The sequence below is a fragment of the Hyla sarda genome, unplaced genomic scaffold (genome assembly GCF_029499605.1).
Source record: "Hyla sarda isolate aHylSar1 unplaced genomic scaffold, aHylSar1.hap1 scaffold_750, whole genome shotgun sequence".
Taxonomy (NCBI): Eukaryota; Metazoa; Chordata; class Amphibia; order Anura; family Hylidae; genus Hyla; species Hyla sarda.
The window spans coordinates 13,658-38,609 of record NW_026610774.1 but is presented as its reverse complement, the minus strand read 5'-3'; the positions used below and the strand labels follow the sequence as shown (position 1 = coordinate 38,609).

Below are 24,952 nucleotides of genomic sequence, written 5' to 3'. Positions count from 1 at the left end.
TGGCCTACTTTCAGCCGATGCGACTTGTCTGTCGCTGAACAGTCGCTTTTTATGTATTCAGCACCTATGTATAATGTTGTAAAAATGCTCTAGAAGCTAAAGTCGCAGAAATGTCACACATATTTGGCCTGCAACTTTCTGTGCGACAAATTCAGACAGGAAAAATCAGTATAAATCCTTAGAAAATTATCCCCCAGTGTCTCCATCTGCTGGCGGTATTGAATAAGCATTGCTGCACTGATGGGGTATGCATTAGACGAAAAAAAAGAAGAAAAAGAAGAATAATACGCCCAGAAAAGAGGCGAAAAGGAGAAAAACGTAAAAAAACGTGAAAAAAAAGTAAGAGGAAGAGAAGGGAAAAAAAGGTGGAAATGGGTTTAAAAGTGATTTCGGCGGAGAATATATATATATATATATATATATATATATATATATATATATATACGCGCACACACACACATATATATAAACGTATTCTCCGTTGAGATATTGCAGCCGCTGCTGTGTCCAGGCCCAGGAGCCTTAGCACTGTGCTGTGATGTCACTCAATACCACTGACATCACTAGGTGTAAACAACATCTCTCCTTTGCTGTGTATGTGACTATGGAGCTGTTTGGTGATGTCGTCTATTATGGCCTTCATAGAAGCAACAGGAGATTGTTGCATCCATCTAGAACCCTCAGAACTACAGTGCTATGATGTCACTCACTTCCACAGGCCTTGCAGAGTGTAAACAACAACAACCCAGCTTTGTTGTGTATGTAACCATAGGGATTTGTGATGTCACCTAGAACCTTCACAGCAGCGACAGCTTTATGAGGAGCATCAGCACTGCTCTGCCTGAGCAGAACCATCACCGCCATAGGTTGTCAAATAACCCGGATTTAACCCACACAGGTAAGTCCAATGGGGTGCAGGCATGTCCTCTATGCTTACAGCTTCCCGTGGGTGTTGGTTTGATACCGTTTGGGGACAGCCAAGGAGGCATCTGCAGGCAACAAAGGTAGGTGTGTGCTTGTGTGTGTGTTTCCTATGCAGATCCTAAGCCCAGTGTCACATGCAAGTAGGAGGAGTAAGAAGGGTTCCTGGCAAATCCGGGTTATGGATTGCATTTAAAAAGGCCCCGTGGGAGTGCAATGGGCCCCTGTCTTGCTGCTTAGCAATAATGGTATGGGTTTAGGTTCTGCTGTGTGTACTGGTGGTTGACTGCCCCCCAGCCCAGAGTGTGCATGGAAAATTGTCTGGCAGCCTCCCTGACAGCAAGCAGTGATAGTGCCCATGAAGGGGACCTTGTTGGGCCCGCCCCTTTCACGGTTATCGCTTCTCGGCCTTTTGGCTAAGATCAAGTGTAGTATCTGTTCTTATCAGTTTAATATCTGATACGTCCCCTATCTGGGGACCATATATTAAATGGATTTTTGAGAACGGGGGCCGATTTCGAAGCTTGCTTCCGTCGCCCTATGCATTGACCCGATATGGCAGTATCTTCGGGTACAGTGCACCACCCCCTTACAGGGTTAAAAAGAAAGATTCCTACTTTCATTGCTACCTGCTTGCTGGCTAGCCAGCTAGCCAGCCCTGTGGGCCTTGCTGCTGCAGCCAAAAAACAAAAGGTGGTGCTGCTGCTGCTGCTTCTGCTGCTTCTGCTTGTGTCTGGCCGCTGTTGGAGCGTCCAGGCACAGGACTTCTGCTGCTGCTGACTAAATGGCCTCCTTAATTGGATCATTTGAGTAGCCAGCACACCTGTGCAGGTAGGGCATGACATGATAGGCAGCTGCCTTGATAGCGGGTGGGTGCTGAATGTTCCTAATTGACAAAATAAGATTAATGCTTATGAAGAAATATAAAATCTCATCCCTTCCCCAATATCGCGCCACACCCCTACCCCCTGGTTGAACTTGATGGACATATGTCTTTTTTCGACCGTACTAACTATGTAACTATGTAACATAACATGGGGGGGGGGGGGGGGGGTCTCCTGGCTGTTCACACAGGTGTGTCATTGCTGTACATTGACCATGCATTGCTTCTGTGGTATTGCAAAGGCAAAGACAAATGCTTCCAGCCATCCATTGCACTAATGGATTGGTCATCAGCTGGCTGTCTATGTCCCGCATCAATATAGACCAAAGTACAGAGGGTTAGGCTATGCTATTGTGCACCTACCTGATGCATCAGAAGGTGCGAGGCCCTTGCTAAATTCTGTGCACAGACTTTGAGATCTATACTTTAGACTGTATCTAAACCTGCTCCAACATGGACTGACATTCTGGCCTACTTTCAGCCGATGCGACTTGTCTGTCGCTGAACAGTCGCTTTTTATGTATTCAGCACCTATGTATAATGTTGTAAAAATGCTCTAGAAGCTAAAGTCGCAGAAATGTCACACATATTTGGCCTGCAACTTTCTGTGCGACAAATTCAGACAGGAAAAATCAGTATAAATCCTTAGAAAATTATCCCCCAGTGTCTCCATCTGCTGGCGGTATTGAATAAGCATTGCTGCACTGATGGGGTATGCATTAGACGAAAAAAAAGAAGAAAAAGAAGAATAATACGCCCAGAAAAGAGGCGAAAAGGAGAAAAACGTAAAAAAACGTGAAAAAAAAGTAAGAGGAAGAGAAGGGAAAAAAAGGTGGAAATGGGTTTAAAAGTGATTTCGGCGGAGAAATATATATATATATATATATATATATATATATATATATATATATACGCGCACACACACACATATATATAAACGTATTCTCCGTTGAGATATTGCAGCCGCTGCTGTGTCCAGGCCCAGGAGCCTTAGCACTGTGCTGTGATGTCACTCAATACCACTGACATCACTAGGTGTAAACAACATCTCTCCTTTGCTGTGTATGTGACTATGGAGCTGTTTGGTGATGTCGTCTATTATGGCCTTCATAGAAGCAACAGGAGATTGTTGCATCCATCTAGAACCCTCAGAACTACAGTGCTATGATGTCACTCACTTCCACAGGCCTTGCAGAGTGTAAACAACAACAACCCAGCTTTGTTGTGTATGTAACCATAGGGATTTGTGATGTCACCTAGAACCTTCACAGCAGCGACAGCTTTATGAGGAGCATCAGCACTGCTCTGCCTGAGCAGAACCATCACCGCCATAGGTTGTCAAATAACCCGGATTTAACCCACACAGGTAAGTCCAATGGGGTGCAGGCATGTCCTCTATGCTTACAGCTTCCCGTGGGTGTTGGTTTGATACCGTTTGGGGACAGCCAAGGAGGCATCTGCAGGCAACAAAGGTAGGTGTGTGCTTGTGTGTGTGTTTCCTATGCAGATCCTAAGCCCAGTGTCACATGCAAGTAGGAGGAGTAAGAAGGGTTCCTGGCAAATCCGGGTTATGGATTGCATTTAAAAAGGCCCCGTGGGAGTGCAATGGGCCCCTGTCTTGCTGCTTAGCAATAATGGTATGGGTTTAGGTTCTGCTGTGTGTACTGGTGGTTGACTGCCCCCCAGCCCAGAGTGTGCATGGAAAATTGTCTGGCAGCCTCCCTGACAGCAAGCAGTGATAGTGCCCATGAAGGGGACCTTGTTGGGCCCGCCCCTTTCACGGTTATCGCTTCTCGGCCTTTTGGCTAAGATCAAGTGTAGTATCTGTTCTTATCAGTTTAATATCTGATACGTCCCCTATCTGGGGACCATATATTAAATGGATTTTTGAGAACGGGGGCCGATTTCGAAGCTTGCTTCCGTCGCCCTATGCATTGACCCGATATGGCAGTATCTTCGGGTACAGTGCACCACCCCCTTACAGGGTTAAAAAGAAAGATTCCTACTTTCATTGCTACCTGCTTGCTGGCTAGCCAGCTAGCCAGCCCTGTGGGCCTTGCTGCTGCAGCCAAAAAACAAAAGGTGGTGCTGCTGCTGCTGCTTCTGCTGCTTCTGCTTGTGTCTGGCCGCTGTTGGAGCGTCCAGGCACAGGACTTCTGCTGCTGCTGACTAAATGGCCTCCTTAATTGGATCATTTGAGTAGCCAGCACACCTGTGCAGGTAGGGCATGACATGATAGGCAGCTGCCTTGATAGCGGGTGGGTGCTGAATGTTCCTAATTGACAAAATAAGATTAATGCTTATGAAGAAATATAAAATCTCATCCCTTCCCCAATATCGCGCCACACCCCTACCCCTTAATTCCCTGGTTGAACTTGATGGACATATGTCTTTTTTCGACCGTACTAACTATGTAACTATGTAACATAACATGGGGGGGGGGGGGGGGGTCTCCTGGCTGTTCACACAGGTGTGTCATTGCTGTACATTGACCATGCATTGCTTCTGTGGTATTGCAAAGGCAAAGACAAATGCTTCCAGCCATCCATTGCACTAATGGATTGGTCATCAGCTGGCTGTCTATGTCCCGCATCAATATAGACCAAAGTACAGAGGGTTAGGCTATGCTATTGTGCACCTACCTGATGCATCAGAAGGTGCGAGGCCCTTGCTAAATTCTGTGCACAGACTTTGAGATCTATACTTTAGACTGTATCTAAACCTGCTCCAACATGGACTGACATTCTGGCCTACTTTCAGCCGATGCGACTTGTCTGTCGCTGAACAGTCGCTTTTTATGTATTCAGCACCTATGTATAATGTTGTAAAAATGCTCTAGAAGCTAAAGTCGCAGAAATGTCACACATATTTGGCCTGCAACTTTCTGTGCGACAAATTCAGACAGGAAAAATCAGTATAAATCCTTAGAAAATTATCCCCCAGTGTCTCCATCTGCTGGCGGTATTGAATAAGCATTGCTGCACTGATGGGGTATGCATTAGACGAAAAAAAAGAAGAAAAAGAAGAATAATACGCCCAGAAAAGAGGCGAAAAGGAGAAAAACGTAAAAAAACGTGAAAAAAAAGTAAGAGGAAGAGAAGGGAAAAAAAGGTGGAAATGGGTTTAAAAGTGATTTCGGCGGAGAATATATATATATATATATATATATATATATATATATATATATATATATACGCGCACACACACACATATATATAAACGTATTCTCCGTTGAGATATTGCAGCCGCTGCTGTGTCCAGGCCCAGGAGCCTTAGCACTGTGCTGTGATGTCACTCAATACCACTGACATCACTAGGTGTAAACAACATCTCTCCTTTGCTGTGTATGTGACTATGGAGCTGTTTGGTGATGTCGTCTATTATGGCCTTCATAGAAGCAACAGGAGATTGTTGCATCCATCTAGAACCCTCAGAACTACAGTGCTATGATGTCACTCACTTCCACAGGCCTTGCAGAGTGTAAACAACAACAACCCAGCTTTGTTGTGTATGTAACCATAGGGATTTGTGATGTCACCTAGAACCTTCACAGCAGCGACAGCTTTATGAGGAGCATCAGCACTGCTCTGCCTGAGCAGAACCATCACCGCCATAGGTTGTCAAATAACCCGGATTTAACCCACACAGGTAAGTCCAATGGGGTGCAGGCATGTCCTCTATGCTTACAGCTTCCCGTGGGTGTTGGTTTGATACCGTTTGGGGACAGCCAAGGAGGCATCTGCAGGCAACAAAGGTAGGTGTGTGCTTGTGTGTGTGTTTCCTATGCAGATCCTAAGCCCAGTGTCACATGCAAGTAGGAGGAGTAAGAAGGGTTCCTGGCAAATCCGGGTTATGGATTGCATTTAAAAAGGCCCCGTGGGAGTGCAATGGGCCCCTGTCTTGCTGCTTAGCAATAATGGTATGGGTTTAGGTTCTGCTGTGTGTACTGGTGGTTGACTGCCCCCCAGCCCAGAGTGTGCATGGAAAATTGTCTGGCAGCCTCCCTGACAGCAAGCAGTGATAGTGCCCATGAAGGGGACCTTGTTGGGCCCGCCCCTTTCACGGTTATCGCTTCTCGGCCTTTTGGCTAAGATCAAGTGTAGTATCTGTTCTTATCAGTTTAATATCTGATACGTCCCCTATCTGGGGACCATATATTAAATGGATTTTTGAGAACGGGGGCCGATTTCGAAGCTTGCTTCCGTCGCCCTATGCATTGACCCGATATGGCAGTATCTTCGGGTACAGTGCACCACCCCCTTACAGGGTTAAAAAGAAAGATTCCTACTTTCATTGCTACCTGCTTGCTGGCTAGCCAGCTAGCCAGCCCTGTGGGCCTTGCTGCTGCAGCCAAAAAACAAAAGGTGGTGCTGCTGCTGCTGCTTCTGCTGCTTCTGCTTGTGTCTGGCCGCTGTTGGAGCGTCCAGGCACAGGACTTCTGCTGCTGCTGACTAAATGGCCTCCTTAATTGGATCATTTGAGTAGCCAGCACACCTGTGCAGGTAGGGCATGACATGATAGGCAGCTGCCTTGATAGCGGGTGGGTGCTGAATGTTCCTAATTGACAAAATAAGATTAATGCTTATGAAGAAATATAAAATCTCATCCCTTCCCCAATATCGCGCCACACCCCTACCCCTTAATTCCCTGGTTGAACTTGATGGACATATGTCTTTTTTCGACCGTACTAACTATGTAACTATGTAACATAACATGGGGGGGGGGGGTCTCCTGGCTGTTCACACAGGTGTGTCATTGCTGTACATTGACCATGCATTGCTTCTGTGGTATTGCAAAGGCAAAGACAAATGCTTCCAGCCATCCATTGCACTAATGGATTGGTCATCAGCTGGCTGTCTATGTCCCGCATCAATATAGACCAAAGTACAGAGGGTTAGGCTATGCTATTGTGCACCTACCTGATGCATCAGAAGGTGCGAGGCCCTTGCTAAATTCTGTGCACAGACTTTGAGATCTATACTTTAGACTGTATCTAAACCTGCTCCAACATGGACTGACATTCTGGCCTACTTTCAGCCGATGCGACTTGTCTGTCGCTGAACAGTCGCTTTTTATGTATTCAGCACCTATGTATAATGTTGTAAAAATGCTCTAGAAGCTAAAGTCGCAGAAATGTCACACATATTTGGCCTGCAACTTTCTGTGCGACAAATTCAGACAGGAAAAATCAGTATAAATCCTTAGAAAATTATCCCCCAGTGTCTCCATCTGCTGGCGGTATTGAATAAGCATTGCTGCACTGATGGGGTATGCATTAGACGAAAAAAAAGAAGAAAAAGAAGAATAATACGCCCAGAAAAGAGGCGAAAAGGAGAAAAACGTAAAAAAACGTGAAAAAAAAGTAAGAGGAAGAGAAGGGAAAAAAAGGTGGAAATGGGTTTAAAAGTGATTTCGGCGGAGAATATATATATATATATATATATATATATATATATATATATATATATATACATACGCGCACACACACACATATATATAAACGTATTCTCCGTTGAGATATTGCAGCCGCTGCTGTGTCCAGGCCCAGGAGCCTTAGCACTGTGCTGTGATGTCACTCAATACCACTGACATCACTAGGTGTAAACAACATCTCTCCTTTGCTGTGTATGTGACTATGGAGCTGTTTGGTGATGTCGTCTATTATGGCCTTCATAGAAGCAACAGGAGATTGTTGCATCCATCTAGAACCCTCAGAACTACAGTGCTATGATGTCACTCACTTCCACAGGCCTTGCAGAGTGTAAACAACAACAACCCAGCTTTGTTGTGTATGTAACCATAGGGATTTGTGATGTCACCTAGAACCTTCACAGCAGCGACAGCTTTATGAGGAGCATCAGCACTGCTCTGCCTGAGCAGAACCATCACCGCCATAGGTTGTCAAATAACCCGGATTTAACCCACACAGGTAAGTCCAATGGGGTGCAGGCATGTCCTCTATGCTTACAGCTTCCCGTGGGTGTTGGTTTGATACCGTTTGGGGACAGCCAAGGAGGCATCTGCAGGCAACAAAGGTAGGTGTGTGCTTGTGTGTGTGTTTCCTATGCAGATCCTAAGCCCAGTGTCACATGCAAGTAGGAGGAGTAAGAAGGGTTCCTGGCAAATCCGGGTTATGGATTGCATTTAAAAAGGCCCCGTGGGAGTGCAATGGGCCCCTGTCTTGCTGCTTAGCAATAATGGTATGGGTTTAGGTTCTGCTGTGTGTACTGGTGGTTGACTGCCCCCCAGCCCAGAGTGTGCATGGAAAATTGTCTGGCAGCCTCCCTGACAGCAAGCAGTGATAGTGCCCATGAAGGGGACCTTGTTGGGCCCGCCCCTTTCACGGTTATCGCTTCTCGGCCTTTTGGCTAAGATCAAGTGTAGTATCTGTTCTTATCAGTTTAATATCTGATACGTCCCCTATCTGGGGACCATATATTAAATGGATTTTTGAGAACGGGGGCCGATTTCGAAGCTTGCTTCCGTCGCCCTATGCATTTTGACCCGATATGGCAGTATCTTCGGGTACAGTGCACCACCCCCTTACAGGGTTAAAAAGAAAGATTCCTACTTTCATTGCTACCTGCTTGCTGGCTAGCCAGCTAGCCAGCCCTGTGGGCCTTGCTGCTGCAGCCAAAAAACAAAAGGTGGTGCTGCTGCTGCTGCTTCTGCTGCTTCTGCTTGTGTCTGGCCGCTGTTGGAGCGTCCAGGCACAGGACTTCTGCTGCTGCTGACTAAATGGCCTCCTTAATTGGATCATTTGAGTAGCCAGCACACCTGTGCAGGTAGGGCATGACATGATAGGCAGCTGCCTTGATAGCGGGTGGGTGCTGAATGTTCCTAATTGACAAAATAAGATTAATGCTTATGAAGAAATATAAAATCTCATCCCTTCCCCAATATCGCGCCACACCCCTACCCCTTAATTCCCTGGTTGAACTTGATGGACATATGTCTTTTTTCGACCGTACTAACTATGTAACTATGTAACATAACATGGGGGGGGGGGGGGGGTCTCCTGGCTGTTCACACAGGTGTGTCATTGCTGTACATTGACCATGCATTGCTTCTGTGGTATTGCAAAGGCAAAGACAAATGCTTCCAGCCATCCATTGCACTAATGGATTGGTCATCAGCTGGCTGTCTATGTCCCGCATCAATATAGACCAAAGTACAGAGGGTTAGGCTATGCTATTGTGCACCTACCTGATGCATCAGAAGGTGCGAGGCCCTTGCTAAATTCTGTGCACAGACTTTGAGATCTATACTTTAGACTGTATCTAAACCTGCTCCAACATGGACTGACATTCTGGCCTACTTTCAGCCGATGCGACTTGTCTGTCGCTGAACAGTCGCTTTTTATGTATTCAGCACCTATGTATAATGTTGTAAAAATGCTCTAGAAGCTAAAGTCGCAGAAATGTCACACATATTTGGCCTGCAACTTTCTGTGCGACAAATTCAGACAGGAAAAATCAGTATAAATCCTTAGAAAATTATCCCCCAGTGTCTCCATCTGCTGGCGGTATTGAATAAGCATTGCTGCACTGATGGGGTATGCATTAGACGAAAAAAAAGAAGAAAAAGAAGAATAATACGCCCAGAAAAGAGGCGAAAAGGAGAAAAACGTAAAAAAACGTGAAAAAAAAGTAAGAGGAAGAGAAGGGAAAAAAAGGTGGAAATGGGTTTAAAAGTGATTTCGGCGGAGAATATATATATATATATATATATATATATATATATATATATATACGCGCACACACACACATATATATAAACGTATTCTCCGTTGAGATATTGCAGCCGCTGCTGTGTCCAGGCCCAGGAGCCTTAGCACTGTGCTGTGATGTCACTCAATACCACTGACATCACTAGGTGTAAACAACATCTCTCCTTTGCTGTGTATGTGACTATGGAGCTGTTTGGTGATGTCGTCTATTATGGCCTTCATAGAAGCAACAGGAGATTGTTGCATCCATCTAGAACCCTCAGAACTACAGTGCTATGATGTCACTCACTTCCACAGGCCTTGCAGAGTGTAAACAACAACAACCCAGCTTTGTTGTGTATGTAACCATAGGGATTTGTGATGTCACCTAGAACCTTCACAGCAGCGACAGCTTTATGAGGAGCATCAGCACTGCTCTGCCTGAGCAGAACCATCACCGCCATAGGTTGTCAAATAACCCGGATTTAACCCACACAGGTAAGTCCAATGGGGTGCAGGCATGTCCTCTATGCTTACAGCTTCCCGTGGGTGTTGGTTTGATACCGTTTGGGGACAGCCAAGGAGGCATCTGCAGGCAACAAAGGTAGGTGTGTGCTTGTGTGTGTGTTTCCTATGCAGATCCTAAGCCCAGTGTCACATGCAAGTAGGAGGAGTAAGAAGGGTTCCTGGCAAATCCGGGTTATGGATTGCATTTAAAAAGGCCCCGTGGGAGTGCAATGGGCCCCTGTCTTGCTGCTTAGCAATAATGGTATGGGTTTAGGTTCTGCTGTGTGTACTGGTGGTTGACTGCCCCCCAGCCCAGAGTGTGCATGGAAAATTGTCTGGCAGCCTCCCTGACAGCAAGCAGTGATAGTGCCCATGAAGGGGACCTTGTTGGGCCCGCCCCTTTCACGGTTATCGCTTCTCGGCCTTTTGGCTAAGATCAAGTGTAGTATCTGTTCTTATCAGTTTAATATCTGATACGTCCCCTATCTGGGGACCATATATTAAATGGATTTTTGAGAACGGGGGCCGATTTCGAAGCTTGCTTCCGTCGCCCTATGCATTGACCCGATATGGCAGTATCTTCGGGTACAGTGCACCACCCCCTTACAGGGTTAAAAAGAAAGATTCCTACTTTCATTGCTACCTGCTTGCTGGCTAGCCAGCTAGCCAGCCCTGTGGGCCTTGCTGCTGCAGCCAAAAAACAAAAGGTGGTGCTGCTGCTGCTGCTTCTGCTGCTTCTGCTTGTGTCTGGCCGCTGTTGGAGCGTCCAGGCACAGGACTTCTGCTGCTGCTGAATAAATGGCCTCCTTAATTGGATCATTTGAGTAGCCAGCACACCTGTGCAGGTAGGGCATGACATGATAGGCAGCTGCCTTGATAGCGGGTGGGTGCTGAATGTTCCTAATTGACAAAATAAGATTAATGCTTATGAAGAAATATAAAATCTCATCCCTTCCCCAATATCGCGCCACACCCCTACCCCTTAATTCCCTGGTTGAACTTGATGGACATATGTCTTTTTTCGACCGTACTAACTATGTAACTATGTAACATAACATGGGGGGGTCTCCTGGCTGTTCACACAGGTGTGTCATTGCTGTACATTGACCATGCATTGCTTCTGTGGTATTGCAAAGGCAAAGACAAATGCTTCCAGCCATCCATTGCACTAATGGATTGGTCATCAGCTGGCTGTCTATGTCCCGCATCAATATAGACCAAAGTACAGAGGGTTAGGCTATGCTATTGTGCACCTACCTGATGCATCAGAAGGTGCGAGGCCCTTGCTAAATTCTGTGCACAGACTTTGAGATCTATACTTTAGACTGTATCTAAACCTGCTCCAACATGGACTGACATTCTGGCCTACTTTCAGCCGATGCGACTTGTCTGTCGCTGAACAGTCGCTTTTTATGTATTCAGCACCTATGTATAATGTTGTAAAAATGCTCTAGAAGCTAAAGTCGCAGAAATGTCACACATATTTGGCCTGCAACTTTCTGTGCGACAAATTCAGACAGGAAAAATCAGTATAAATCCTTAGAAAATTATCCCCCAGTGTCTCCATCTGCTGGCGGTATTGAATAAGCATTGCTGCACTGATGGGGTATGCATTAGACGAAAAAAAAGAAGAAAAAGAAGAATAATACGCCCAGAAAAGAGGCGAAAAGGAGAAAAACGTAAAAAAACGTGAAAAAAAAGTAAGAGGAAGAGAAGGGAAAAAAAGGTGGAAATGGGTTTAAAAGTGATTTCGGCGGAGAAATATATATATATATATATATATATATATATATATATATATATATACGCGCACACACACACATATATATAAACGTATTCTCCGTTGAGATATTGCAGCCGCTGCTGTGTCCAGGCCCAGGAGCCTTAGCACTGTGCTGTGATGTCACTCAATACCACTGACATCACTAGGTGTAAACAACATCTCTCCTTTGCTGTGTATGTGACTATGGAGCTGTTTGGTGATGTCGTCTATTATGGCCTTCATAGAAGCAACAGGAGATTGTTGCATCCATCTAGAACCCTCAGAACTACAGTGCTATGATGTCACTCACTTCCACAGGCCTTGCAGAGTGTAAACAACAACAACCCAGCTTTGTTGTGTATGTAACCATAGGGATTTGTGATGTCACCTAGAACCTTCACAGCAGCGACAGCTTTATGAGGAGCATCAGCACTGCTCTGCCTGAGCAGAACCATCACCGCCATAGGTTGTCAAATAACCCGGATTTAACCCACACAGGTAAGTCCAATGGGGTGCAGGCATGTCCTCTATGCTTACAGCTTCCCGTGGGTGTTGGTTTGATACCGTTTGGGGACAGCCAAGGAGGCATCTGCAGGCAACAAAGGTAGGTGTGTGCTTGTGTGTGTGTTTCCTATGCAGATCCTAAGCCCAGTGTCACATGCAAGTAGGAGGAGTAAGAAGGGTTCCTGGCAAATCCGGGTTATGGATTGCATTTAAAAAGGCCCCGTGGGAGTGCAATGGGCCCCTGTCTTGCTGCTTAGCAATAATGGTATGGGTTTAGGTTCTGCTGTGTGTACTGGTGGTTGACTGCCCCCCAGCCCAGAGTGTGCATGGAAAATTGTCTGGCAGCCTCCCTGACAGCAAGCAGTGATAGTGCCCATGAAGGGGACCTTGTTGGGCCCGCCCCTTTCACGGTTATCGCTTCTCGGCCTTTTGGCTAAGATCAAGTGTAGTATCTGTTCTTATCAGTTTAATATCTGATACGTCCCCTATCTGGGGACCATATATTAAATGGATTTTTGAGAACGGGGGCCGATTTCGAAGCTTGCTTCCGTCGCCCTATGCATTGACCCGATATGGCAGTATCTTCGGGTACAGTGCACCACCCCCTTACAGGGTTAAAAAGAAAGATTCCTACTTTCATTGCTACCTGCTTGCTGGCTAGCCAGCTAGCCAGCCCTGTGGGCCTTGCTGCTGCAGCCAAAAAACAAAAGGTGGTGCTGCTGCTGCTGCTTCTGCTGCTTCTGCTTGTGTCTGGCCGCTGTTGGAGCGTCCAGGCACAGGACTTCTGCTGCTGCTGACTAAATGGCCTCCTTAATTGGATCATTTGAGTAGCCAGCACACCTGTGCAGGTAGGGCATGACATGATAGGCAGCTGCCTTGATAGCGGGTGGGTGCTGAATGTTCCTAATTGACAAAATAAGATTAATGCTTATGAAGAAATATAAAATCTCATCCCTTCCCCAATATCGCGCCACACCCCTACCCCTTAATTCCCTGGTTGAACTTGATGGACATATGTCTTTTTTCGACCGTACTAACTATGTAACTATGTAACATAACATGGGGGGGGGGGGGGGGTCTCCTGGCTGTTCACACAGGTGTGTCATTGCTGTACATTGACCATGCATTGCTTCTGTGGTATTGCAAAGGCAAAGACAAATGCTTCCAGCCATCCATTGCACTAATGGATTGGTCATCAGCTGGCTGTCTATGTCCCGCATCAATATAGACCAAAGTACAGAGGGTTAGGCTATGCTATTGTGCACCTACCTGATGCATCACAAGGTGCGAGGCCCTTGCTAAATTCTGTGCACAGACTTTGAGATCTATACTTTAGACTGTATCTAAACCTGCTCCAACATGGACTGACATTCTGGCCTACTTTCAGCCGATGCGACTTGTCTGTCGCTGAACAGTCGCTTTTTATGTATTCAGCACCTATGTATAATGTTGTAAAAATGCTCTAGAAGCTAAAGTCGCAGAAATGTCACACATATTTGGCCTGCAACTTTCTGTGCGACAAATTCAGACAGGAAAAATCAGTATAAATCCTTAGAAAATTATCCCCCAGTGTCTCCATCTGCTGGCGGTATTGAATAAGCATTGCTGCACTGATGGGGTATGCATTAGACGAAAAAAAAGAAGAAAAAGAAGAATAATACGCCCAGAAAAGAGGCGAAAAGGAGAAAAACGTAAAAAAACGTGAAAAAAAAGTAAGAGGAAGAGAAGGGAAAAAAAGGTGGAAATGGGTTTAAAAGTGATTTCGGCGGAGAATATATATATATATATATATATATATATATATATATATATATATATGTACGCGCACACACACACATATATATAAACGTATTCTCCGTTGAGATATTGCAGCCGCTGCTGTGTCCAGGCCCAGGAGCCTTAGCACTGTGCTGTGATGTCACTCAATACCACTGACATCACTAGGTGTAAACAACATCTCTCCTTTGCTGTGTATGTGACTATGGAGCTGTTTGGTGATGTCGTCTATTATGGCCTTCATAGAAGCAACAGGAGATTGTTGCATCCATCTAGAACCCTCAGAACTACAGTGCTATGATGTCACTCACTTCCACAGGCCTTGCAGAGTGTAAACAACAACAACCCAGCTTTGTTGTGTATGTAACCATAGGGATTTGTGATGTCACCTAGAACCTTCACAGCAGCGACAGCTTTATGAGGAGCATCAGCACTGCTCTGCCTGAGCAGAACCATCACCGCCATAGGTTGTCAAATAACCCGGATTTAACCCACACAGGTAAGTCCAATGGGGTGCAGGCATGTCCTCTATGCTTACAGCTTCCCGTGGGTGTTGGTTTGATACCGTTTGGGGACAGCCAAGGAGGCATCTGCAGGCAACAAAGGTAGGTGTGTGCTTGTGTGTGTGTTTCCTATGCAGATCCTAAGCCCAGTGTCACATGCAAGTAGGAGGAGTAAGAAGGGTTCCTGGCAAATCCGGGTTATGGATTGCATTTAAAAAGGCCCCGTGGGAGTGCAATGGGCCCCTGTCTTGCTGCTTAGCAATAATGGTATGGGTTTAGGTTCTGCTGTGTGTACTGGTGGTTGACTGCCCCCCAGCCCAGAGTGTGCATGGAAAATTGTCTGGCAGCCTCCCTGACAGCAAGCAGTGATAGTGCCCATGAAGGGGACCTTGTTGGGCCCGCCCCTTTCACGGTTATCGCTTCTCGGCCTTTTGGCTAAGATCAAGTGTAGTATCTGTTCTTATCAGTTTAATATCTGATACGTCCCCTATCTGGGGACCATATATTAAATGGATTTTTGAGAACGGGGGCCGATTTCGAAGCTTGCTTCCGTCGCCCTATGCATTGACCCGATATGGCAGTATCTTCGGGTACAGTGCACCACCCCCTTACAGGGTTAAAAAGAAAGATTCCTACTTTCATTGCTACCTGCTTGCTGGCTAGCCAGCTAGCCAGCCCTGTGGGCCTTGCTGCTGCAGCCAAAAAACAAAAGGTGGTGCTGCTGCTGCTGCTTCTGCTGCTTCTGCTTGTGTCTGGCCGCTGTTGGAGCGTCCAGGCACAGGACTTCTGCTGCTGCTGAATAAATGGCCTCCTTAATTGGATCATTTGAGTAGCCAGCACACCTGTGCAGGTAGGGCATGACATGATAGGCAGCTGCCTTGATAGCGGGTGGGTGCTGAATGTTCCTAATTGACAAAATAAGATTAATGCTTATGAAGAAATATAAAATCTCATCCCTTCCCCAATATCGCGCCACACCCCTACCCCTTAATTCCCTGGTTGAACTTGATGGACATATGTCTTTTTTCGACCGTACTAACTATGTAACTATGTAACATAACATGGGGGGGTCTCCTGGCTGTTCACACAGGTGTGTCATTGCTGTACATTGACCATGCATTGCTTCTGTGGTATTGCAAAGGCAAAGACAAATGCTTCCAGCCATCCATTGCACTAATGGATTGGTCATCAGCTGGCTGTCTATGTCCCGCATCAATATAGACCAAAGTACAGAGGGTTAGGCTATGCTATTGTGCACCTACCTGATGCATCAGAAGGTGCGAGGCCCTTGCTAAATTCTGTGCACAGACTTTGAGATCTATACTTTAGACTGTATCTAAACCTGCTCCAACATGGACTGACATTCTGGCCTACTTTCAGCCGATGCGACTTGTCTGTCGCTGAACAGTCGCTTTTTATGTATTCAGCACCTATGTATAATGTTGTAAAAATGCTCTAGAAGCTAAAGTCGCAGAAATGTCACACATATTTGGCCTGCAACTTTCTGTGCGACAAATTCAGACAGGAAAAATCAGTATAAATCCTTAGAAAATTATCCCCCAGTGTCTCCATCTGCTGGCGGTATTGAATAAGCATTGCTGCACTGATGGGGTATGCATTAGACGAAAAAAAAGAAGAAAAAGAAGAATAATACGCCCAGAAAAGAGGCGAAAAGGAGAAAAACGTAAAAAAACGTGAAAAAAAAGTAAGAGGAAGAGAAGGGAAAAAAAGGTGGAAATGGGTTTAAAAGTGATTTCGGCGGAGAAATATATATATATATATATATATATATATATATATATATATATATATATATATATACGCGCACACACACACATATATATAAACGTATTCTCCGTTGAGATATTGCAGCCGCTGCTGTGTCCAGGCCCAGGAGCCTTAGCACTGTGCTGTGATGTCACTCAATACCACTGACATCACTAGGTGTAAACAACATCTCTCCTTTGCTGTGTATGTGACTATGGAGCTGTTTGGTGATGTCGTCTATTATGGCCTTCATAGAAGCAACAGGAGATTGTTGCATCCATCTAGAACCCTCAGAACTACAGTGCTATGATGTCACTCACTTCCACAGGCCTTGCAGAGTGTAAACAACAACAACCCAGCTTTGTTGTGTATGTAACCATAGGGATTTGTGATGTCACCTAGAACCTTCACAGCAGCGACAGCTTTATGAGGAGCATCAGCACTGCTCTGCCTGAGCAGAACCATCACCGCCATAGGTTGTCAAATAACCCGGATTTAACCCACACAGGTAAGTCCAATGGGGTGCAGGCATGTCCTCTATGCTTACAGCTTCCCGTGGGTGTTGGTTTGATACCGTTTGGGGACAGCCAAGGAGGCATCTGCAGGCAACAAAGGTAGGTGTGTGCTTGTGTGTGTGTTTCCTATGCAGATCCTAAGCCCAGTGTCACATGCAAGTAGGAGGAGTAAGAAGGGTTCCTGGCAAATCCGGGTTATGGATTGCATTTAAAAAGCCCCCGTGGGAGTGCAATGGGCCCCTGTCTTGCTGCTTAGCAATAATGGTATGGGTTTAGGTTCTGCTGTGTGTACTGGTGGTTGACTGCCCCCCAGCCCAGAGTGTGCATGGAAAATTGTCTGGCAGCCTCCCTGACAGCAAGCAGTGATAGTGCCCATGAAGGGGACCTTGTTGGGCCCGCCCCTTTCACGGTTATCGCTTCTCGGCCTTTTGGCTAAGATCAAGTGTAGTATCTGTTCTTATCAGTTTAATATCTGATACGTCCCCTATCTGGGGACCATATATTAAATGGATTTTTGAGAACGGGGGCCGATTTCGAAGCTTGCTTCCGTCGCCCTATGCATTGACCCGATATGGCAGTATCTTCGGGTACAGTGCACCACCCCCTTACAGGGTTAAAAAGAAAGATTCCTACTTTCATTGCTACCTGCTTGCTGGCTAGCCAGCTAGCCAGCCCTGTGGGCCTTGCTGCTGCAGCCAAAAAACAAAAGGTGGTGCTGCTGCTGCTGCTTCTGCTGCTTCTGCTTGTGTCTGGCCGCTGTTGGAGCGTCCAGGCACAGGACTTCTGCTGCTGCTGACTAAATGGCCTCCTTAATTGGATCATTTTAGTAGCCAGCACACCTGTGCAGGTAGGGCATGACATGATAGGCAGCTGCCTTGATAGCGGGTGGGTGCTGAATGTTCCTAATTGACAAAATAAGATTAATGCTTATGAAGAAATATAAAATCTCATCCCTTCCCCAATATCGCGCCACACCCCTACCCCTTAATTCCCTGGTTGAACTTGATGGACATATGTCTTTTTTCGACCGTACTAACTATGTAACTATGTAACATAACATGGGGGGGGGGGGGTCTCCTGGCTGTTCACACAGGTGTGTCATTGCTGTACATTGACCATGCATTGCTTCTGTGGTATTGCAAAGGCAAAGACAAATGCTTCCAGCCATCCATTGCACTAATGGATTGGTCATCAGCTGGCTGTCTATGTCCCGCATCAATATAGACCAAAGTACAGAGGGTTAGGCTATGCTATTGTGCACCTACCTGATGCATCAGAAGGTGCGAGGCCCTTGCTAAATTCTGTGCACAGACTTTGAGATCTATACTTTAGACTGTATCTAAACCTGCTCCAACATGGACTGACATTCTGGCCTACTTTCAGCCGATGCGACTTGTCTGTCGCTGAACAGTCGCTTTTTATGTATTCAGCACCTATGTATAATGTTGTAAAAATGCTCTAGAAGCTAAAGTCGCAGAAATGTCACACATATTTGGCCTGCAACTTTCTGTGCGACAAATTCAGACAGGAAAAATCAGTATAAATCCTTAGAAAATTATCCCCCAGTGTCTCCATCTGCTGGCGGTATTGAATAAGCATTGCTGCACTGATGGGGTATGCATTAGACGAAAAAAAAGAAGAAAAAGAAGAATAATACGCCCAGAAAAGAGGCGAAAAGGAGAAAAACGTAAAAAAACGTGAAAAAAAAGTAAGAGGAAGAGAAGGGAAAAAAAGGTGGAAATGGGTTTAAAAGTGATTTCGGCGGAGAAATATATATATATATATATATATATATATATATATATATATACGCGCACACACACACATATATATAAACGTATTCTCCGTTGAGATATTGCAGCCGCTGCTGTGTCCAGGCCCAGGAGCCTTAGCACTGTGCTGTGATGTCACTCAATACCACTGACATCACTAGGTGTAAACAACATCTCTCCTTTGCTGTGTATGTGACTATGGAGCTGTTTGGTGATGTCGTCTATTATGGCCTTCATAGAAGCAACAGGAGATTGTTGCATCCATCTAGAACCCTCAGAACTACAGTGCTATGATGTCACTCACTTCCACAGGCCTTGCAGAGTGTAAACAACAACAACCCAGCTTTGTTGTGTATGTAACCATAGGGATTTGTGATGTCACCTAGAACCTTCACAGCAGCGACAGCTTTATGAGGAGCATCAGCACTGCTCTGCCTGAGCAGAACCATCACCGCCATAGGTTGTCAAATAACCCGGATTTAACCCACACAGGTAAGTCCAATGGGGTGCAGGCATGTCCTCTATGCTTACAGCTTCCCGTGGGTGTTGGTTTGATACCGTTTGGGGACAGCCAAGGAGGCATCTGCAGGCAACAAAGGTAGGTGTGTGCTTGTGTGTGTGTTTCCTATGCAGATCCTAAGCCCAGTGTCACATGCAAGTAGGAGGAGTAAGAAGGGTTCCTGGCAAATCCGGGTTATGGATTGCATTTAAAAAGCCCCCGTGGGAGTGCAATGGGCCCCTGTCTTGCTGCTTAGCAATAATGGTATGGGTTTAGGTTCTGCTGTGTGTACTGGTGGTTGACTGCCCCCCAGCCCAGAGTGTGCATGGAAAATTGTCTGGCAGCCTCCCTGACAGCAAGCAGTGATAGTGCCCATGAAGGGGACCTTGTTGGGCCCGCCCCTTTCACGGTTATCGCTTCTCGGCCTTTTGGCTAAGATCAAGTGTAGTATCTGTTCTTATCAGTTTAATATCTGATACGTCCCCTATCTGGGGACCATATATTAAATGGATTTTTGAGAACGGGGGCCGATTTCGAAGCTTGCTTCCGTCGCCCTATGCATTGACCCGATATGGCAGTATCTTCGGGTACAGTGCACCACCCCCTTACAGGGTTAAAAAGAAAGATTCCTACTTTCATTGCTACCTGCTTGCTGGCTAGCCAGCTAGCCAGCCCTGTGGGCCTTGCTGCTGCAGCCAAAAAACAAAAGGTGGTGCTGCTGCTGCTGCTTCTGCTGCTTCTGCTTGTGTCTGGCCGCTGTTGGAGCGTCCAGGCACAGGACTTCTGCTGCTGCTGACTAAATGGCCTCCTTAATTGGATCATTTTAGTAGCCAGCACACCTGTGCAGGTAGGGCATGACATGATAGGCAGCTGCCTTGATAGCGGGTGGGTGCTGAATGTTCCTAATTGACAAAATAAGATTAATGCTTATGATATAAAATCTCATCCCTTCCCCAATATCGCGCCACACCCCTACCCCTTAATTCCCTGGTTGAACTTGATGGACATATGTCTTTTTTCGACCGTACTAACTATGTAACTATGTAACATAACATGGGGGGGGGGGGGTCTCCTGGCTGTTCACACAGGTGTGTCATTGCTGTACATTGACCATGCATTGCTTCTGTGGTATTGCAAAGGCAAAGACAAATGCTTCCAGCCATCCATTGCACTAATGGATTGGTCATCAGCTGGCTGTCTATGTCCCGCATCAATATAGACCAAAGTACAGAGGGTTAGGCTATGCTATTGTGCACCTACCTGATGCATCAGAAGGTGCGAGGCCCTTGCTAAATTCTGTGCACAGACTTTGAGATCTATACTTTAGACTGTATCTAAACCTGCTCCAACATGGACTGACATTCTGGCCTACTTTCAGCCGATGCGACTTGTCTGTCGCTGAACAGTCGCTTTTTATGTATTCAGCACCTATGTATAATGTTGTAAAAATGCTCTAGAAGCTAAAGTCGCAGAAATGTCACACATATTTGGCCTGCAACTTTCTGTGCGACAAATTCAGACAGGAAAAATCAGTATAAATCCTTAGAAAATTATCCCCCAGTGTCTCCATCTGCTGGCGGTATTGAATAAGCATTGCTGCACTGATGGGGTATGCATTAGACGAAAAAAAAGAAGAAAAAGAAGAATAATACGCCCAGAAAAGAGGCGAAAAGGAGAAAAACGTAAAAAAACGTGAAAAAAAAGTAAGAGGAAGAGAAGGGAAAAAAAGGTGGAAATGGGTTTAAAAGTGATTTCGGCGGAGAAATATATATATATATATATATATATATATATATATATATATATACGCGCACACACACACATATATATAAACGTATTCTCCGTTGAGATATTGCAGCCGCTGCTGTGTCCAGGCCCAGGAGCCTTAGCACTGTGCTGTGATGTCACTCAATACCACTGACATCACTAGGTGTAAACAACATCTCTCCTTTGCTGTGTATGTGACTATGGAGCTGTTTGGTGATGTCGTCTATTATGGCCTTCATAGAAGCAACAGGAGATTGTTGCATCCATCTAGAACCCTCAGAACTACAGTGCTATGATGTCACTCACTTCCACAGGCCTTGCAGAGTGTAAACAACAACAACCCAGCTTTGTTGTGTATGTAACCATAGGGATTTGTGATGTCACCTAGAACCTTCACAGCAGCGACAGCTTTATGAGGAGCATCAGCACTGCTCTGCCTGAGCAGAACCATCACCGCCATAGGTTGTCAAATAACCCGGATTTAACCCACACAGGTAAGTCCAATGGGGTGCAGGCATGTCCTCTATGCTTACAGCTTCCCGTGGGTGTTGGTTTGATACCGTTTGGGGACAGCCAAGGAGGCATCTGCAGGCAACAAAGGTAGGTGTGTGCTTGTGTGTGTGTTTCCTATGCAGATCCTAAGCCCAGTGTCACATGCAAGTAGGAGGAGTAAGAAGGGTTCCTGGCAAATCCGGGTTATGGATTGCATTTAAAAAGGCCCCGTGGGAGTGCAATGGGCCCCTGTCTTGCTGCTTAGCAATAATGGTATGGGTTTAGGTTCTGCTGTGTGTACTGGTGGTTGACTGCCCCCCAGCCCAGAGTGTGCATGGAAAATTGTCTGGCAGCCTCCCTGACAGCAAGCAGTGATAGTGCCCATGAAGGGGACCTTGTTGGGCCCGCCCCTTTCACGGTTATCGCTTCTCGGCCTTTTGGCTAAGATCAAGTGTAGTATCTGTTCTTATCAGTTTAATATCTGATACGTCCCCTATCTGGGGACCATATATTAAATGGATTTTTGAGAACGGGGGCCGATTTCGAAGCTTGCTTCCGTCGCCCTATGCATTGACCCGATATGGCAGTATCTTCGGGTACAGTGCACCACCCCCTTACAGGGTTAAAAAGAAAGATTCCTACTTTCATTGCTACCTGCTTGCTGGCTAGCCAGCTAGCCAGCCCTGTGGGCCTTGCTGCTGCAGCCAAAAAACAAAAGGTGGTGCTGCTGCTGCTGCTTCTGCTGCTTCTGCTTGTGTCTGGCCGCTGTTGGAGCGTCCAGGCACAGGACTTCTGCTGCTGCTGCTGACTAAATGGCCTCCTTAATTGGATCATTTGAGTAGCCAGCACACCTGTGCAGGTAGGGCATGACATGATAGGCAGCTGCCTTGATAGCGGGTGGGTGCTGAATGTTCCTAATTGACAAAATAAGATTAATGCTTATGAAGAAATATAAAATCTCATCCCTTCCCCAATATCGCGCCACACCCCTACCCCTTAATTCCCTGGTTGAACTTGATGGACATATGTCTTTTTTCGACCGTACTAACTATGTAACTATGTAACATAACATGGGGGGGGGGGGGGGGGGGTCTCCTGGCTGTTCACACAGGTGTGTCATTGCTGTACATTGACCATGCATTGCTTCTGTGGTATTGCAAAGGCAAAGACAAATGCTTCCAGCCATCCATTGCACTAATGGATTGGTCATCAGCTGGCTGTCTATGTCCCGCATCAATATAGACCAAAGTACAGAGGGTTAGGCTATGCTATTGTGCACCTACCTGATGCATCAGAAGGTGCGAGGCCCTTGCTAAATTCTGTGCACAGACTTTGAGATCTATACTTTAGACTGTATCTAAACCTGCTCCAACATGGACTGACATTCTGGCCTACTTTCAGCCGATGCGACTTGTCTGTCGCTGAACAGTCGCTTTTTATGTATTCAGCACCTATGTATAATGTTGTAAAAATGCTCTAGAAGCTAAAGTCGCAGAAATGTCACACATATTTGGCCTGCAACTTTCTGTGCGACAAATTCAGACAGGAAAAATCAGTATAAATCCTTAGAAAATTATCCCCCAGTGTCTCCATCTGCTGGCGGTATTGAATAAGCATTGCTGCACTGATGGGGTATGCATTAGACGAAAAAAAAGAAGAAAAAGAAGAATAATACGCCCAGAAAAGAGGCGAAAAGGAGAAAAACGTAAAAAAACGTGAAAAAAAAGTAAGAGGAAGAGAAGGGAAAAAAAGGTGGAAATGGGTTTAAAAGTGATTTCGGCGGAGAAATATATATATATATATATATATATATATATATATATATATATACGCGCACACACACACATATATATAAACGTATTCTCCGTTGAGATATTGCAGCCGCTGCTGTGTCCAGGCCCAGGAGCCTTAGCACTGTGCTGTGATGTCACTCAATACCACTGACATCACTAGGTGTAAACAACATCTCTCCTTTGCTGTGTATGTGACTATGGAGCTGTTTGGTGATGTCGTCTATTATGGCCTTCATAGAAGCAACAGGAGATTGTTGCATCCATCTAGAACCCTCAGAACTACAGTGCTATGATGTCACTCACTTCCACAGGCCTTGCAGAGTGTAAACAACAACAACCCAGCTTTGTTGTGTATGTAACCATAGGGATTTGTGATGTCACCTAGAACCTTCACAGCAGCGACAGCTTTATGAGGAGCATCAGCACTGCTCTGCCTGAGCAGAACCATCACCGCCATAGGTTGTCAAATAACCCGGATTTAACCCACACAGGTAAGTCCAATGGGGTGCAGGCATGTCCTCTATGCTTACAGCTTCCCGTGGGTGTTGGTTTGATACCGTTTGGGGACAGCCAAGGAGGCATCTGCAGGCAACAAAGGTAGGTGTGTGCTTGTGTGTGTGTTTCCTATGCAGATCCTAAGCCCAGTGTCACATGCAAGTAGGAGGAGTAAGAAGGGTTCCTGGCAAATCCGGGTTATGGATTGCATTTAAAAAGGCCCCGTGGGAGTGCAATGGGCCCCTGTCTTGCTGCTTAGCAATAATGGTATGGGTTTAGGTTCTGCTGTGTGTACTGGTGGTTGACTGCCCCCCAGCCCAGAGTGTGCATGGAAAATTGTCTGGCAGCCTCCCTGACAGCAAGCAGTGATAGTGCCCATGAAGGGGACCTTGTTGGGCCCGCCCCTTTCACGGTTATCGCTTCTCGGCCTTTTGGCTAAGATCAAGTGTAGTATCTGTTCTTATCAGTTTAATATCTGATACGTCCCCTATCTGGGGACCATATATTAAATGGATTTTTGAGAACGGGGGCCGATTTCGAAGCTTGCTTCCGTCGCCCTATGCATTGACCCGATATGGCAGTATCTTCGGGTACAGTGCACCACCCCCTTACAGGGTTAAAAAGAAAGATTCCTACTTTCATTGCTACCTGCTTGCTGGCTAGCCAGCTAGCCAGCCCTGTGGGCCTTGCTGCTGCAGCCAAAAAACAAAAGGTGGTGCTGCTGCTGCTGCTTCTGCTGCTTCTGCTTGTGTCTGGCCGCTGTTGGAGCGTCCAGGCACAGGACTTCTGCTGCTGCTGACTAAATGGCCTCCTTAATTGGATCATTTGAGTAGCCAGCACACCTGTGCAGGTAGGGCATGACATGATAGGCAGCTGCCTTGATAGCGGGTGGGTGCTGAATGTTCCTAATTGACAAAATAAGATTAATGCTTATGAAGAAATATAAAATCTCATCCCTTCCCCAATATCGCGCCACACCCCTACCCCTTAATTCCCTGGTTGAACTTGATGGACATATGTCTTTTTTCGACCGTACTAACTATGTAACTATGTAACATAACATGGGGGGGGGGGGGGGGGGGTCTCCTGGCTGTTCACACAGGTGTGTCATTGCTGTACATTGACCATGCATTGCTTCTGTGGTATTGCAAAGGCAAAGACAAATGCTTCCAGCCATCCATTGCACTAATGGATTGGTCATCAGCTGGCTGTCTATGTCCCGCATCAATATAGACCAAAGTACAGAGGGTTAGGCTATGCTATTGTGCACCTACCTGATGCATCAGAA

The 24,952-nt window shown here is 46.0% G+C and overlaps 11 non-coding genes across 11 annotated transcripts; all 11 read left to right on the top strand.

The window, feature by feature from the left end:
- The first annotated feature begins 1,317 nt into the window (after nucleotides 1-1,317).
- LOC130345364 (U2 spliceosomal RNA) lies at nucleotides 1,318-1,508 on the top strand. Its single transcript, XR_008884090.1, has one exon. It is a non-coding gene; the product is annotated as a U2 spliceosomal RNA (small nuclear RNA).
- A 2,081-nt stretch (nucleotides 1,509-3,589) lies between these two features.
- On the top strand, nucleotides 3,590-3,780 carry LOC130345363 (U2 spliceosomal RNA). The gene has a single exon (XR_008884089.1). It is a non-coding gene; the product is annotated as a U2 spliceosomal RNA (small nuclear RNA).
- Nucleotides 3,781-5,871: 2,091 nt separating this feature from the next.
- On the top strand, nucleotides 5,872-6,062 carry LOC130345361 (U2 spliceosomal RNA). Its single transcript, XR_008884087.1, has one exon. It is a non-coding gene; the product is annotated as a U2 spliceosomal RNA (small nuclear RNA).
- Nucleotides 6,063-8,152: 2,090 nt separating this feature from the next.
- Nucleotides 8,153-8,345, top strand: LOC130345343 (U2 spliceosomal RNA). Its single transcript, XR_008884073.1, has one exon. It is a non-coding gene; the product is annotated as a U2 spliceosomal RNA (small nuclear RNA).
- A 2,084-nt stretch (nucleotides 8,346-10,429) lies between these two features.
- LOC130345360 (U2 spliceosomal RNA) lies at nucleotides 10,430-10,620 on the top strand. Its single transcript, XR_008884086.1, has one exon. It is a non-coding gene; the product is annotated as a U2 spliceosomal RNA (small nuclear RNA).
- A 2,078-nt stretch (nucleotides 10,621-12,698) lies between these two features.
- On the top strand, nucleotides 12,699-12,889 carry LOC130345359 (U2 spliceosomal RNA). Its single transcript, XR_008884084.1, has one exon. It is a non-coding gene; the product is annotated as a U2 spliceosomal RNA (small nuclear RNA).
- Nucleotides 12,890-14,979: 2,090 nt separating this feature from the next.
- Nucleotides 14,980-15,170, top strand: LOC130345358 (U2 spliceosomal RNA). The gene has a single exon (XR_008884083.1). It is a non-coding gene; the product is annotated as a U2 spliceosomal RNA (small nuclear RNA).
- A 2,088-nt stretch (nucleotides 15,171-17,258) lies between these two features.
- On the top strand, nucleotides 17,259-17,449 carry LOC130345357 (U2 spliceosomal RNA). Its single transcript, XR_008884082.1, has one exon. It is a non-coding gene; the product is annotated as a U2 spliceosomal RNA (small nuclear RNA).
- Nucleotides 17,450-19,529: 2,080 nt separating this feature from the next.
- LOC130345356 (U2 spliceosomal RNA) lies at nucleotides 19,530-19,720 on the top strand. Its single transcript, XR_008884081.1, has one exon. It is a non-coding gene; the product is annotated as a U2 spliceosomal RNA (small nuclear RNA).
- A 2,077-nt stretch (nucleotides 19,721-21,797) lies between these two features.
- Nucleotides 21,798-21,988, top strand: LOC130345354 (U2 spliceosomal RNA). Its single transcript, XR_008884080.1, has one exon. It is a non-coding gene; the product is annotated as a U2 spliceosomal RNA (small nuclear RNA).
- Nucleotides 21,989-24,079: 2,091 nt separating this feature from the next.
- LOC130345353 (U2 spliceosomal RNA) lies at nucleotides 24,080-24,270 on the top strand. Its single transcript, XR_008884079.1, has one exon. It is a non-coding gene; the product is annotated as a U2 spliceosomal RNA (small nuclear RNA).
- The last annotated feature ends 682 nt before the right edge of the window (nucleotides 24,271-24,952 follow it).